The sequence below is a fragment of the Meleagris gallopavo genome, chromosome 2 (genome assembly GCF_000146605.3).
Source record: "Meleagris gallopavo isolate NT-WF06-2002-E0010 breed Aviagen turkey brand Nicholas breeding stock chromosome 2, Turkey_5.1, whole genome shotgun sequence".
NCBI classification, from domain to species: Eukaryota; Metazoa; Chordata; class Aves; order Galliformes; family Phasianidae; genus Meleagris; species Meleagris gallopavo.
Window position 1 is genome coordinate 47,731,357 of NC_015012.2, and position 11,838 is coordinate 47,743,194.

The following is an 11,838-nucleotide window of genomic DNA, read 5'->3' on the forward strand; positions in this document are numbered from 1 at the left end:
CACCTAATCACTGCCCAGCTCAGCAGCATCAGCAGGAACAGGCCAAAGCAGCAGCTCCCACCAGACTGTGCCTGAGGCGCACAGCTGTAGTCCTCTGCCTGTCCTTGTGCAAAGTTTATGCATTTATGCTATCGTGTTACTCGTTAATACGAGGTCTCCAAACGGCCATTAGTGTAGCGACTGGAGAATAAGTAAGCTGAAACACAGGAGCCTGTTTTGTTGGAATAGCTTGAGTATCCTGGCTATTAGCTCAGGCTATGGAGTGGATCTGGTTGTCCTGTTTGGATCGGCACATGTGTGAAGCAGCTGTGTGCACGGAGGGACCTGCATAGCCTGGCTGCAGCAAGTGCCTGGGGATGGGCAGGCAGCCTGCCAGAAATGGGATGCCTGAGATGGTCTTGTCTGCATGCCCCACACTGGAGCTTTGTTGTTCACAATACCGCTAGGAGCTGGTGCCCTACAAGGAAGGGCATGGCTTGGGATGGAGAGGAGAAGGCCAGAGGGACAGGCAGCACGAGGTTTTGAGTCCTGGCCTTGGGGAGATGGATGAGATGTGTGAACACTTCCATGGTGCTAACAAAATGGAAGTTTGACCATCACCATATTTGTATCTAACATAGGACCGGTGACATTTTTAGTTGGATGCTAAGTTTAGTCTTTACCAAAGTGAGAATGAAAGATAATATGTGAAGACCCATGTCTGTTCTGCTCCAAAATTCTCTTGAAAATTTTTTAAAATAGGATGAACTGTTTTATAAAGTTTCTCCAGTTCCTTCTGTGGGCCCTGGGTCCTGCAGTGGTACAGTCCCTGCCCTGCATGAGCTGTCTCTGCCCAACAAGTTGTGCTGCACCAATTTCTAAACTCATTTCCAGGAGATCTTCAGCAGATAGGTTTGGGGTCAGGGGGATTGCTGCCTGCTGTTTCGTTTCCTGTGGAAATGGCTGTAGGAAGTGAGAAACTGACACACATCTGCCTGTACTGACATATTCCTCTTTCTGGTGGTAGCCTTGAGGGCTACACATTGGTTTTTATTGATCACCCAGGAAGTGTTTTCATATTATTTTATGAGAAAGACCAAGAATTATGAAGACAAATGTAACCTGCTCGGTACTCTGGTTGCGACATGAACTCTTCTAAACTGCACTATTTGCTGAGCAATCTTGAAGATCACATTATTCTCTTTGGCATAAGAGTCTCCCTGCTGGGAAAATACTTTTATTGGATTTTTGCATAATCTGTCTTGATCCTGCAATTGGATTTAGGCTTGCACATCCTGTCTGCTCCCCACAGAAGAGGCAGTTAATGCCTCACAGATGACAGGAGGAACCTGCATCTCTGTCAGTGGCAGCTGTGGCAATAGCTGAGCACATTGCCTGCCATTCTTTCTAGAAAAGTGTAGCTCATCCGAAGAAAAACAAACCAACCCTTTAAGCCTGTATTCATATGGACTTGTGGATGCAGGCTTATATTTCCTATGGCAGCTTATTGACTAGGTTGAGATTATTGTTCTGTTTTCTGTCATTGATAAGTGGTAGCTGCTTGTGATAAGAAGAGACAGAGTGCTTCTTTCTGTGTATTATTTTTGAATGTGTCATAAGGCCTGAACCTTCCTGTTACCTATTTTTGATTGTGGCTAACGTACAGGGGTAAAGCAGTGACATGCTTTGGCAAGCCAAACCCATTACATTTCTACGAAGTACTGTAGAAACGAGGAACTTTGACACAGCACTGAAAAACCATATCACTTCTTGCATTTTGAGTTGCCAACTATGCAGTATGTTGATTAATTGTCCCCACTGAGGGGTGAAGTACTACCAGCAGGGAAGTGGCAGTGGGATTTAGACCTGCCAAATAAGACTTAACTGCAGCAGATAAAGGCTTTATGAACACAGTGGCATTTCTGTGATGAAACCTTCCTAAAGAATATGTCTGTACATGTACACGTGTATATCACCATTAAAAATAAAAAGAATCCATTCATATCCTTAAAGCAATACTTTGCAACAAATCAGAACTGCCATGCAGCTAATACTTTCCCTTTCTGCAGGAAAAGGTAGGAGTGGCAGCTTTTAACATCTGATAAAAACAAGAAGTAGAAAAGTATCTGGATAACTAATTATGGTCTGTTAAGGTCTATTAAGTGTAAAGTTCAGTGGAGCTCTGTTCTTCCCCTCATTGCTATTTTCTTATGTAATGGAGACATCGGAACTGGCTAATGGCTCTCATACTTTGGGTAAAGGACATAGACCAACGTTTAGAAGGCTACATTTGAATTTTAAGTAAGTTAGACTGAAATATTAATGATTCTCCAGCTTAGAAAAGCTTAAAATAGACTGCCGGATAAGGAGCGCTGAGCTTTGCCTGCTTTAATATTTCAGTGAGAAATCTCTGATGCTGCTTGATTCTGTTGCAAGTCCAAAATGTAACCAAATCATGGGAACAGAGAGTTAAAGAAAGAAGACAGCCTAATTTGTAGGCAGAAGAAAATGCAGTAGAGGGAGTAGCAGCAATCGTGGTTTTTGCCCCTAGCTCGAGAAGGAGGTGCTCCGTGCTGGAGGAGAGACATGTGAAAAGTAACTACCCTTACAGACTGCCTGTCAGGAGTTTGGTAGCTTACATGGGTGGAAGGGAATACTATGTTAATTCATGTAAGAATATCCACCAAGGGATTTCAAATATGCAGAAACCACACCTAAGGCAGGAAATCCCAAAACTGAGGCCGGGAAAACAAACATAAATATACAGGGAAGTACCACATATGCTTGTCCCATGCTTACACCCTGCTTCAAGTACCCACTTACAGCCACCGTTTAAGGCAGGATTTAACAACACTGCTGTGTTTTATAGTGTGTTGTTATGGTGCTCTAACCTGCTGGAGCCCTTTGGTACCAATATATGCCTGAATTTAGTGTAAAGGTGGGAGGGAATGGGTTGTTCTTCCAATTCTATGCTGTTGGACTGAGGCTGGCTGACACTGTTTCTCCTCCCATCCTTTCCTCTGTTTTCTAGGTTTATTAAACAATTTTTACTCAGGAAAGCTAGAACTTGGAAGAGCACAGATCATGGCACCTGCTCCTCCCATACCCAGAGAAGCTGGCAATGTAACATCTCTGCATCCAGCAGGAGTTCTTTTTGCCCCAGCACACTCTCCAAGACCACCATGTCAGAGAAAGAAAGGACTCTAATGCTCAGACAGCAGCTGAAAGAGAACAAGCTCTTCAGTGACTGTGATTCAGGGTGACTAAGATACAATGTGCAATACACATGGTATACACATGATAAACACAAGCTATTAAACAGAGCTCAGAGGATAATGTATTTTATTCCAGCTGTTTTCAAGAAATATTACCACTGCCTCTATAGTAACACAACTGACACCAGGAGCACCTGTCTCCTCCATAGCCTTGGACATAGTAGATTCCTGGTGCCATGGGGACTGACAGTAGCATCCTCTGTGATTCAGAGATTTGGAATCTCCAGTTCACACTTCGCCATTTGTTAGCCACACCTAATCAAACCAAGTGTTGAGAAAAGTCCAAGAAGAAAGGTGTGAGTTCCTTTCATTTACTTTTAATCAGATCTGTGGGCATCTGTTGGGTCGTGGAACTAAAGGCAGCTCCTAATCACCATAAACATACAGATGCACAGAAAGGGAGGGAATCAGAGGAATAAGAGGTGGGGAACCTTGGTAACTTAATTGGTGGTAACCTAATTGTTAAAAACCTAATTAGTGATAACTACAGCACCCTAAATCGGCTGTTTCCTGAGACCATTCAAGGATGTGAAACCTGTCAGGATGAGTCAGCAGGGAGACTCCCCACAAAACTTTGCCAATTAAAAGGGCTGGCTGCCTTCAGGGTACAGGGCTCTGGATGAAAGGGGATCAGCAAGAATGTTTTGGGATTGTGTAGGAACTGATTATGAGGTTTTTGAAGAGGAGTGTGGCAACAGTTATGGACTGTTAGGGGGTGTTTAGTGGAATGATTGGTAATAGAGGAAGAAATTAATCAAGGTGGATTTGGGTGGAGCCATTGTAGGGAGGAGTATAGGCATAGAAGGCTGGTCGAGTATAAAGGTCAGCAGCTTGTCTGACTGAGCTGTGCTTGATCACCACAGCTGATCCCTGTTCTGCTTAAATCTGATTTCTGACCACCTTCAGTGTGTCTGGTTCTGTGCTTCACAGCTGTAGGTGTGTCAGCAGCTGGGAGCTCTAGGGGTTTTTATGTGCTGGTGCTAGGACAGGGGTCCAGGCTGCTGCTGGACAGGCTGGGGCTCTGGTGCCAACAGTGGGTGTGATCTGTATAGAGTGGGGCTGTATTGCACCAGCAGGGGGGGAGGAGCAGGATCAGGCCACCTGGGCTGTTCATCTGAGTGCATGCAAATGCTGGTAAAGACAGCAGTTTCTATCTGTATTAACTTCTGTGCCTGGACATCTCTGTACTTGTAAGAATGCCTGTGTCTACCCCCATTAGCAGGATGTGCTCAGGCTCTGTCTCCTCCGTGGCTCTGGTGCTGCAGGGATGGACAGTACCGAGGCCCCGAGCTGCTGCCCTCGACCTTATGCTTCTCTTGTGTAGGTGGAACTGAGCACACAGGGAAGTGCCAGGATTTCCCCTCTGCAAAACTTCTCTGCCTCCTGGCCGTTGTCTCGTGGCTCCCTCCCGGCAGCACCGCCGGCAGACGGGGGGACACAATTCAAGGCTCTCTCCCTTCCATCCTCTCCTCACCCAAAGCCGGGTGTCCCGTCACTCCTGGGCGCTCCAGGGGCTGCTCGCTTTGCTTCGTGCAGCCCGCCAACACTTTCTGCCTCTTCCTACAGGAGAACGGCACCACCTAGCGCTGCCTGCTGCACCGTTCGTGCTGATAGCAGCAGGGCTGGGGCAGAGAAGCACGGGCACAACGTAGGCCTGCTCTCTGCATAAGTACCTCCTCAGCAGGTTCTGACCACAGCCTCTGAAGTGAGGCCTCCAACAGTCGGGCTGCTGAGACTCCTGTGCTCCCGGGGTGTCACACAGGATGAGAACTCTCCCCCTTCAGCTGGTGGCTGTTCTGCTCATAAATGCGTGAGTGGTTTTGTGAGTTAATGAGCGAGCGAATTAATGAAGCAACAACTTGGGGAATTAACAATCTGGACCAGCCTATTGAAAGGAGATTGAGCCCTTGCTAACAAGCTCATGATACGTAGAGTGTACTGCTCTGTGAATTTGAGAGGCACAAATGAGCTGTGGCATTTTGTCAGTGTCAGAATCTGGATCTCTGACATGTCCTCCTGGTGGGGATGAGCTGCTTTGTCATACCAGCTGGGGCAATAGGTTATGAGTAAGTGTGTGTTTGTTGTGGTAGCAAATGAAAAGCTGAACAGTAACAATAAGTGGAAGACAAATTGGCAAAAAGAGGGACTGTGAAACCCTAAGTGAGTTTTGTCTTGCCTAGAGGGCCACTGCATCAATGCTGATGAAACTTGGCATGAGTTTGACAGATGACGGCCTTCTTGTGTGTCAAAGAGGGGGAAAGGTGCTAATTGCTGGCTACTGGGCAGGAGTTGGAGGGAGAGACAGTGAAAAGCAGAAAGAGTACTTGGGAAGTGACGTGTGTATGCAAAATAAATTGTTTGTTTCAAATCTTCAACCCTAGCTAACTGTAGAAGGGTGCATGAGAAGATTTGGAAGCCACACTAGTGGACCCAGTTCAAGTCACTTTTGTCCTGTGTAATGGGGACATCTAGGATCTATTGCACCCTGAATCCCTCCCCTGGGAGAAAACTAGCAGGGATGGAGCTCTCTCCCCTTAACTCTGCACCAATAATCCAGACAGGACAACAGAGCACTCCTGTGGGGATACAAAACCTACTTCCCCCTATAACAACTACTAGATGCTACCCTTTCTGTCTAAGTGCTGTGTAAGCCAGCCTGCAAACTATCTTGTAGAAAGCGCCTGGTTTAGTAGAATCTGAGAAAGCAGATCTCATCATCTCATGAGCCAGACAACCCTCCCTCCAGAGGAAGAGCTAAATCTGGGCAGTTAATTGTGAGCAGGGACATCTCAGTCTCACAGTAAAGGGAGCAGAGGGAGCACTGAAATCAGCTAGGATTAGATGTTAACACTTCCCAATATCATAAATCACACACACACACACACACACACACACACACACACACACACACACAAAACACCCCAAAAAAAATCAAACAAAACAAAAAACCAGAGAAGGATCTTAGTTAAAGTAATGGGAAAGAGCTGCCCTGCCCCTCTATGAAAAAGGGAAAAGTAAAATTGTGAAATAGAGGAGCACCCACATCACTACTGAGCATAAGTGGATATGATAACTGTTTTTAGATAGGGAACCCTCTCTGAGACAGTTAATTGGGCTGACAGCTACTGTTTCACATCAATAGACTGAGTTTTCCTCATCAACCCTCCATGATAGTCCTCTGGGATCTCTACCCAGGGTGGCAGTGACACTGTACAACTTAAGAAAGCAATGAGCAAGCCAGAGGTGTGAGCTCGGGGATCTGATATCAGTATGTATTGGCAGTGGGCCATAAATATGCAGACAACCAGTGCTGGGACTTGATGCAGTGGCAGTGTGAGCAGCTGCTCCTTGCACTGTGAGGATTGAAGTCCTAATGTGATGGTCATGGTTAACGATCGCTACTTTGCAACAATCCCTACTGATACAGGAGCCCAAACATAGCTGGTTGTCAAGGACAATTATGAAGGACTACCTCCCCTCACAAAACAATTTTTTCCATCATAGGTAGCATTGGGAATGTCACCACTCACTCACTGGCTAGTCTGTTTTATTCTTAGGTTCACACAGAATCTTAGGTGTGGATTTATTGAAGGGATAGAAAGTGGTAAAGAGGGACAAGTCCACTGCTTGCCTCACATTGATGCCAACTGTCTTTATGCTGAACTGATGAAACAGCTGAAAGAAGAGAGTCTGATTGGTAAATCTCATCCCCATAAACCTCTCTTGTGTGGCCTGTATAGCACCCTAAGGGCAAATGGCAACAAACCAGATCATCTCTGGAAGCATTCCAGGCCAGGTTGGATGTGGCTCTGAGCAGCCTGTTCTAGCGGTTGGTGACCCTGCACATAGCAGGGGTGTTGAAACTAGATGATCATTGTGGTTGTTTTCAACCCAGACCATTCTATGATTCTGATTCTATTGCAGAGCCCAGAGTGCTGCTGCCAAACTGCTCACCATCGCTGTTTCCAGCATAATTGATATAGGCAATCATTGTTTAATGAATTTCACGTATGAATTTCAGTGGATGAAAACTATCGATATGGAAGTACAGGAGGCAGACAGGAGAACTTTTGCTTTCATCTGGCAAGGGTTCCGGCGTGTATTTACTCGTGTCTCACAAGGCTTATCACAGCCCTACCACTGTTCATGCTGCTTCCGCCGAAGAGCTGGAAACATTAATATTACCACCAGAGGTCACTGTGGGGCAAAGCATCAGTGGTGCCTTAAGAGACGGCCGCTTGGCAGCTGTGAGCACTTGTCAGAACACTCCTGCGGTTCGGGAAAACCGAAAAAAAAAAAACAAAAAAACCCCACCAAAGCTAAACAACCGAGCATCCTGTGAGGAATTAATCTTCTGGGGAGACACAGTGACAGGTGGGAGAAGAACTGTCCCTGCTGAGGTACTACCCAATGGTTGCATGTGCTTCAGAATAAGAGATACGTGCTGTGCTGGGGACTTCGTGATCTTGGAGAGTATCTGTTCTAGGAATTTTTATAACAGCTTGGCCATTCTATAAGTTACTATAGAAAACAAGAGCCTGAATCCTGCAGCAGCACTAGGGGAAATCAATGAGTTATAGAAGCATGTGGTTCCCTGCTGCTGCATACAGTGGTGTCCATCTTCCCTCCTCTAGGGAGGCTTGCACCTTGCTCAGCCTGGGATATTATGAAGAGACTGTTCAGGCTTCTCTAACCCAGAGTCTATTACTCTGTACAGAACATATGTCCTGTGTATTTATGTTTGTGAGGGGGCCTCTACTGGAAATACAGCATCCTGGCTGGAACTGGGAACACGGAGCTGTGGCAGCCTTGACTCCATCAGGCAACTGGCTTTAGCACCATGACCTGACAATCTGGGCTGTGGGATGGCAGAACCCGCAGAGTACAAAATATGATCAGGTAGAGGCAGCTGCCTTTGAGTCAGTGCAGCACAAGTCTGTAGGAGAAAGCTCACACACCAGCAACAGACCTGATCTTCTGAAAGGTATGCAGGTGGATCATCCATATATATGAAGGGAGGTTGTAGTGAGCTGGGGATTGGCCTCCTCTCTCGTGTAACTGGTGATAGGACTAGAGGGAATGGCTTCAAGCTGCACCAGGGGAGATTTAGGCTGGACATTAGGAAATACTACTTTTCTGAAAGAGTGGTCAGGCACTGGAATGGGCTGCCCAGGGAGGTGGTGGAATCACTGACTCTGGAGGTGTTCAAGGAATGTTCGGATGTTGTGTTGAGGGATATGGTTTAGTGAGAACTATTGGTGATAGGTGGATGGTTGGACTGGATAATCTTGTAGGTTTTTTCCAACCTTGGTGATTCTGTGATTTCTCACAAGGAAGAAATACTAAATAAAGAACTAGAGCTCCAGCAGTCAAGAATAGCGAAACACGCTGCCTTTACAGTCTGCAGCAAGTTATGCAACTGTAGAAAATAACCAAGACGTGTTGTTGATTTCTGAAGTGCCAAAAGAAGAACAAAGTCAGAACTGGTCTCTGAATACATCATCCTGATAGCATTTCAATGGAAATGCAAATTTAGGAATTTGGGATTAGGAACAAATAATTTCAGAAAATAGACACAGACCCAGAAGAATTAAAGGAAAGAAGTTGGGTAGATGACATATATCGTAGACCAATACACAGATCAGCAATCACACAGAGAGAAAGAAAAATATTACTTGTCAGTGGAAGGTGAGAAAACAAACATGGGAGGATGATATTTGCCAAGAAGGTAGATCTTGTGATAGTCCACCCAGTCAGAACTCAGTGGCTCTGGAGGCCTTGAATGTAAGTAGCTTTTAAAGAAGTAATAACTTTCTCCTTCCAGAGTGATATTTGGGTCCCTAAAACTCATATCCCTCACTGTTATTTTAAAGTGAAATGGAGATTAGAGCCAGCACTGCTAATCAGTTTGATCAGGCCATAGATTTCTATTCCTTCTTCTTACTGGCTCTTATTGTCACTTAACACTTTGTTTCTTTCTTGAAACACTACCCTTTGCTTTAACAATCTCTCCCTTTATCTAGGCCTCCAGCCCGTTTTTTAAAATGGTTATTCTGGGAGGTCAAATATGTAATTTCCAGTGTTTTTAGCTATAGAAAATGCTTGCCTTGCAAGGATGTATGGGATTTGATGTACAAATATACCTCCCCTCTAGCAAAACTTACTAGAAACCCAAAAGGGCATGAATGTTGCTTTCCATCATAGAGTGCCTCATTCCCAAACCCCTTTGCACTTCAATGAAATATGAATTGGAAAAAGATGACAAGTATAGTATCACCCTGGGCTATTTACTGCACTTGCTTAAATCAGAAGACCTTCCTAATCTCTGTCTCTGAGAAATGCTTGGGAAAATAAGATGTTCAAGAACAAGTTATTAACAAAGCCTCTTCCTGTTAGATGTGCTAAGTATCTGTGTAGCGTTTGAGAGAGGCTGGTCCTAGAGAACAACTGGCAAGGCTGTGGCAGAGCCAGAAGCTTTATCTACAAGGTTTAAATCAGGGGTGCTAACATCTGCTCTTTTTGAAGACTTCACCTTTTTTGCCATTGTCACTAAAAAGATGCCTTTTATGCGGATTATAGCTGTCTGTGTGCTCCATGCTAAGGCACAATTGCTTCAGGATGTGGCAGATCTCTGACCACTTCACTATGAAAGAAAAGACAGAGAAACCTTCACTTTAGTGCTGCAATGCTTGAAATACTTGTTTGGTGTCATTCCAGTTGAACAGGCTGTATCCTGTGCTTGCACTCCTCACCACAGTTGTTATACAGACTTTTTGCAGCCTTCTCCTTCCTTCAACAGCTCCTATGCAGCCTCATGCTGGTTAGAAGCTTTGGCTGTTTCTCTTTCCATCCTAACTCTACACTGTGGTTGCAAGTTGAGTCTCATCCAAAATGCCCAGCCCTGGCTCAAGGTTTAGACCATGGCCCCTCATTCACTTTTAGATGACTTTTTCCAGATTGCAGTTTTTCTGCATCAGAATTTCAGTCTAAGCTAGCACTGAGTTTGTGGCCTGTTGGAAGGTCTAGTGTGGCTGGCTGCAGCACAAGCCTTTGCCACAAATGTCCCTGTCAGCTGGAGAGAGGCAGTGTCATTCCTGGACCTAAGCCTCTCTTCAGCAGGTGTTCAGCTTGCTCTGGTTACTCCCTAGAGCCTTTGTGAGTTTGAGTAGCTGGAGTAACTCACTTGTGTAATCTTATCACGTTTTCTCTTGCAGGCTGACACCAAGAAATGCTCCCTGTTTATCCCACTGGACATTGAAGAATAATTTTGCCATTCATCTGGTAAGTTTTAAAGACAAACTGAGGAACTGCCTTCTTATAAACTGCTTGCAAGCTGGTACTTCTGCAAAACTGCATGCTTTGTTTCATTCAGAGCAATCCATAGCCCTCAATGCTATCCCAGTCACAGCTCAGTGCCTAGACTGTCAGTCCTGCAAATAACCCCTCTCCTTTATGTTGAGTAGCTGAGATGTCAGTACAAAGAGCCAGTGGTATTGCAACCCTATTTCTTGGTCCTCAGAGCCACATTTGATTGTGTTCCTTGGCAGCAGTAGGAAATAAATGCACTCATTTCCCATTTTGGTGTCACCACTGAGGTATAGCACTGCAAGTAAGTTACATGCCAGAGCAAATAAATCCACTTGGCAGCAGCAGCTGCACTTGTTTTCTCTCACCATGCAAAACCTTGGCTGGTGTAAGCACTCCAGAGGAGACCAGACTCACATTATGCCAGTCATGTCCTGCTCTTTCTGGGATATCAGGAGCACAACGATTCAGGTGATACTGTGACACTGAGTGACTTCCTCACACATTTTAACCCTTCCACATCAGGAATTTGTGCTGAGACACAAATACAGGTCTTGAGAACTTCTACTTTCTGTCGGATGAGTTCCTTTTGGGGCGGAAAGCAACTCTTTTAGGAAGCTCTCTAGCAGCAGGATCCACCTCACAGTTCCTGAAGCACCGAGCAATATGAACATCATCTCTGACTTGTATGTCTCCCTGTGGGCATCCTGGATCTTATGCTGTCCAGCTGCGGGGGTGAAGAGAAGCAGCAGCCCTCAGAGAAGAGCGTGACACATCCACCTTATGGCGTTATCACAGAAACTTCTGAAACATCAAACACTTCTAGAAATGCAAACCACCCTGCTGTTGTTTCTATGCCCAAAGTGTTCCCGCCGTCTTTAGAGGAAACACCGACCAGAAAGCAAACCAAGCATTTGAAGTAAACCAAAAGCAAACAACAACCATCACCAGGCTTAAACAAAACAAAAACCCGCACAAAAAGAAAAACAACAAAACCAAACCACCCCATACAGGAAGGGAGGCGTCCTCAGAGGTACGGTGACAGTTTTACAGTTTGGCTGACTGCTTCCTAAGCGGCGTAGCCCTCGGGACTGCCCCGCTGTTGCTGTTTTAGCACGCTGTTTCGGCGCTGCAACGCGCGCCGGTGAAGGGCAGCCCCGCTCTCTGTCGCTTCCGATGCTGAGGCCAGTCGGTCGGTTCAGCTCAGTCGTAAGGTAAGCAGACCCCCAGGTGGAACGGTCGGGCAGGTTTCCCAGGCGGAGGGCTGGCGGCTCACGCG